This window comes from Hermetia illucens, chromosome 2 (genome assembly GCF_905115235.1).
Source record: "Hermetia illucens chromosome 2, iHerIll2.2.curated.20191125, whole genome shotgun sequence".
Classification (NCBI taxonomy): Eukaryota; Metazoa; Arthropoda; class Insecta; order Diptera; family Stratiomyidae; genus Hermetia; species Hermetia illucens.
This window is the reverse complement of record NC_051850.1, coordinates 109400693-109405832: the sequence shown is the minus strand read 5'-3', so window position 1 is coordinate 109405832 and position 5140 is coordinate 109400693. Positions and strand designations below refer to the sequence as shown.

The following is a 5140-nucleotide window of genomic DNA, read 5'->3' as shown; positions in this document are numbered from 1 at the left end:
AAACTAAACATTCAAAAAATTTTATGAAAATCATTCAGATTGTCTCATTTGAGAAAATTAAATAAAGATATAATGTCATACCATAACTTTTTATTTTGTTATGATGGTAAAGTTTCAGTGTACTAGGTATTTGTGTATGTGCAAGGGGACTTAGAAAGGCGTGTTGAGAATGGGGGGGGGGGGGGTCGGAACTGTAGCTTCAAGTACCCCATATATTGCGTTCATTATGATATGCAGGAAGTTTGCTAAAGCGCTGACTGAGGAATCGTGTAAACGGATCGATGACAGGAAGGGATTGTAGGTCAGGTTCCTCCTCTTTTGGATGAAATGGCTAGTCACCGTAATATGTAAATATGAACTGTTCCCCCAAGCAGAAGGGAAATCATCTCCGCCATCAGTGCACTGAAACCGAGTAAAGCGGCTAGGCCTGACAGTGTCCCCGCAGAGTTATTTATCATTGTCCCTGCAGTTTCTTCTAACAAAATCAAGTTTCTCGGTGCCAGGATTAAGGTGAGACTGTTCTGAGCTAATGTTCCTTCTGTATTGCTATATGGGAGTAAGACGTGGAAAGCGCAGATAGTTCACACATTAAAGAGGAGAGACAATTGCGTTGCTGGCTAAGTCATGCAACTGAACCTACTTCTCCAAGATGGTCGACGAGTGGGTCGCCCCAAGGGCACTTGGCACAGAAAAGTAGAGGAGAATTGCGGGCATCTCCTGGATGACCTAAACGCGAACCTCGAGCCATGGCACCTGGGTAATACCCTATATCCTATACAAGGGTAAATGGCAATCATATATATATGTATGTATATTGTGGAATAAGATCCCTGGTAAATTAGTTTGATATCTTAACATAGCTTGAGAGCCCTAGCAAAAGCAACAGCTTACCAGATGGCTTAGTGCTTAGAGTAATATTCTGTCGCAATGGAAGGACGCAAAAACTATGTTCTGCCCACTAGTACAGTTAGGGAGAGCATGATGACCCGTCAAATGGAAAAACCTTAGTTTTATTGGTGTTTATTTTCAATCCGACCCTCCTTGCCTCATTCTTAAAATCCAAAACTATTCGGCCAAGGTCAACGATTCATTGGGAGAATGACATTTGCTCATTCAAGATAGTAACATCGTGCATTCAATTTCTAAAATTTCTTCGATCAAAGTAACATGAAAGACGTCACTCATAACGAGAAAAAAAGTAATAAAGTGCAACCCAGGTGGACTCACTTTGGATTTCAAATATTCCCGGCATTGATCGTAGTTACTATTTTCTTTGGACTCTTGTTTTAAGTAGAACATTCCAGATTCACTCCTTCTCGACGCTGGCATAAGCTTTCTCAAAATTGACGTGGAGTGGACGAAGCGATAATTTACCATACTTTTCCAAGACGGTTAGAAGGGGGTCAAAGTACTCGATATAAGAGAATCTGGAATGGAAACGAGCCTTCTCTCCCTTGATCAAACTTTAGAGATGTTCATTGATACGTTCCAACATTATTTTAAATATTAGCAAGGGAAAGCAAACTGCCCAATTGTAGCGGCCAATAGAGTTCTTAGCTCATTACGTTTTTCGATCGGGATCAAGGTTTCCACACTTCACCCGAACTAGAGAGAAAGGCACGTTTGATGGCAGGTCAGGGTTTATGAATATTCTGGGACGGTATGTTCAAAGTTGGTGTCGTTTACGCAGTAAGAAAATGTTCCCACTATTAGATGCTGACTAGATCCTCTGCTATACTGTGAGCAGATACTGTAGTAGCTGTGACTCCAGTCGACCATGATGTTTATTTTGATGATCCTCAGTATATACCTTCTTTACAAAGGAGGAGTAAATTTGGCAATCGGCAGCAGAGCCCCTTTTTCTGGATATTAAGTGTTCCTAAATATTTTAACGTTTAATCAAGTTGAATTTCTACACCTTATATAGTAGGAATAGTGAAGTCAGTTATCATTAATGAATAGCCGTTTCGGGAGCGCAAACTACAGAACTACTCTTATGCGGCCAAATATTGTGTCCATGAGTTTACTGAAAATTACAGGAGCCACTTTCTCTGTAAGTCCTTGTGTGAAGAGAGCAAAGGTATCCATTCCTCCCACTGCCGCCAGCGAGATTTGAACCGCGACCTTCCGTTCGACAGCCTTGTACTTTAACCACTCAGCTATCCGGACACCATGAGAGAATTCGGTGTCCCGACGAAATTGATAAGACTAACTAGGCTGACCCTGACCAATGTGCGAAGCCAAATAAAAGCAGCAGGATCACTCTCAAGATCATTCGACATCAACAACGGTCTACGACAAGGGGATGCCCTAGCATGCGTCCTCTTGAACCTGGCCATCGAGAAAGTGATATGTGATGCTGAGGTAAATGCAAGAAGTACGATCCTTTTCAAGTCCACTCTACTACTGGCCAATGCTTACGGTATCGACATCATGGGTACCCGAGTCGTACAAACTGCCTTCAGCAGGCGGCGATTGGGGGGAGACCTTGAACTCCACATCAATTAAGGCAAGACAAAATATATGGTGGCAACGTCAGCACCGAAAACCGACCAACCAACAACATCGAACCGCACTGGTCAAACGGGAAGAATAAAGATAGAAGACTACAACTTTGAGACCGTTGATAATTTCTCCTATGTAGGGTCGAAAATCACAACCGATAACAGCTACGATGATGAAATCCGCTCACGGTTGTTGTCAGCCAACAGAGCCTATTTCAGCTTACAAAAACTGTTCCGCTCGAAACTTCTCACCACAGGTTCAAAACTCTTACTGTACAAGAGAATGACCTCGCCAGTCCTCATGTATTCCTCGGAGAAGAATTATTGGCCCCCTGCATGATATATCTATGGTAGAAAAAGAAGACTAGACAGACCCTGCCTGAGATGGAACGATGGTGTTGGTGAGGACGCCAGATAGCTTTTAGGGATATCGAATTGGTGGACCTGGGCGTAAAACCGAGATGTCTGGAGTTCCTTATTAAGGCAGGCCTAGACCGCATACCGGTTGTTGTGCCGTTGATGATGACGATGATGATGATAGTATATTACCATATTTTAGAAGTAGAAGATTTGACATTCGTACGAGGGATCATCTAAGGCATATCTTTGAGAAGCTAGAGTAAAATCTAACTATTAATAACAAATTTGTTGGCGTTGAAACTTTCTGCATTTCACGAAAATTTATATCACTCTAAGAAGTGTGTGACGCCATCATCATATAGAGTTAAGTTATATGAACGGCGGGACAGGGAACAATTGGTAGGACTATTCAAGCAAATGCTAGCTATACAGCGAAGTAACAAGGAATGCTTCAAATAACTCTACCCAGAGATGAATATCCAATGGCAAGGTGCCAACAGAATTGGAATGGCAAGATCGAAAGGTCAGGCGCATCAGTAAATCACATGTCCTCATCTCCTTCAGGAAATTTTGTAGCTTTTATTTCCTGGAAAGGCGGGCTCGGCGGCAAGCTTCAACGCCCTTTAGGTATGTCGTAATAATATCCGCTGCAACAATGAAAGATTATCTGCAGAAGATAATAGAACACCAGGTCTTGACGATTATCAAATAAAACCTTTAAGCTGTCAAATCGCTCCTGAAAATTGGTGTGGTATTCTTTCAGGCATGCTCAGTGGATGGAATTTATCACGCTTTCATGTGCTGTTCCATAATTTTGACAGAACTCCGGCAAATTATTAGCTTTGAAGCAATCAGAGAAGTGCGCATATTTCGCTTTATTGCCGCATAAAGTGGCAGAAAATTTCACATTTATGCCATTTTATCGTTTATTTTCTATTGTTTCCATTCTAATTACTGCAAGCTTACTCAATTTGATATGCGAAAACTGAAACGACTCCATCAAATGGTGCATTAAACGATTAATAGTGCATCTAAAAGGGTTTTACTAATTATGTAATATTATCAATATAAATATTGGTCTGACCAGCTAGGAACTTAGTTCAGTTCGAATAGTCGAACATTTGGTATCACTTTTCACCCTCCAATACAATTCTGAAGTAAAATGGAAGTCTTTGGTCTATTTATTTCGGCTCTGGTGGGGTTACTTGCGTTTGGCGGTAATTAGTTTGAGAAGTATGTTTTCACTTTCCTACAATTTGTTCATTTTGATCCAATTTTCAGGGGTGGTAGACGCACGAGCATCAGCTATGCCGGAACCATCGCCAACCATTTGGAATCATCCAGTCAGCTAAAATCGTTGCAATTATTTGCGGTTTCCGATAATTTGACATAAAAATTAAATGAAAGTCGATGAAACTTAAATGAAATAAACATTGTTTTTGGCCAAAATGAAACTCTTTTTCTTGATTTACATGAATTGACCTCTGAAAGGCACACGCTTGATTTTTCTTACGGATGTTGGTGGAAATTTTAAAAGGACAAAACGACGCCAAGTTAGCGCACGCCTTTCAAAAGTTTGCCTCCGAAGGATTCACTTTCTATTTCCGCCTCATTTACTAGAAGATCTAAGGAGGTCATTCTTGTGTTGACACGCACCCGAACAACCGACAATGTCTTGAGCAGGAAAGACAGGAGTAGCGGAATGAATGCGTGCGTGCGCAGTGAGAGAGCTTAGTGGCGCGTTGTCTTGCTGGAAAGTTGCCTTTGAATAAACTGACAACGGCAAGTTCCAGGAATGGTAGAAGGTGCTCTGACAGCAAATTTCGGTAGGCAAAAACTTTAAGTTTCCCCTTGACCTTGACAATAAGCCCGGCTCCATGCTTGCTGACACAATTCCCATATCATAACACTAGCGCCACCAAATTTCATCGACTTACTGCTGATCCAACTTCTTATTTGGAGGACGTCGCACTCAAGTTCTGCTATCGGGACCCAATAAGTTGAATTTTGGTTCGTCAAGAGGAAAGTCAATATAGCTCATGACGAAGGCTTGCTGTTCTCCCCGATTACCATGTATAACTTTAGGCTTTTTTAGTTTTCGACATCCTCTGAGGTTGGTCTTCAAAAGTCGCTATCTGATGGTTCTGGCAGAAATATTTACACCATAACTGTTTGCATTGCGGCTTTTATTTGCGTGGAAGTAGCGAAAGGGTCGTACAATGATTATCGAATAATTAGAGAGTATTCGCTTTCAGTGGTGTTTCTTGACTAACAAT

The 5140-nt window shown here is 41.5% G+C and overlaps 1 long non-coding RNA gene across 1 annotated transcript; it reads left to right on the top strand.

Annotated features, from left to right (window-relative positions):
• The first annotated feature begins 3942 nt into the window (after positions 1-3942).
• Positions 3943-4313, top strand: LOC119650327. Its single transcript, XR_005249260.1, has 2 exons — positions 3943-4081; positions 4146-4313. It is a non-coding gene; the product is annotated as an uncharacterized LOC119650327 (long non-coding RNA).
• Positions 4314-5140: the final 827 nt, after the last annotated feature.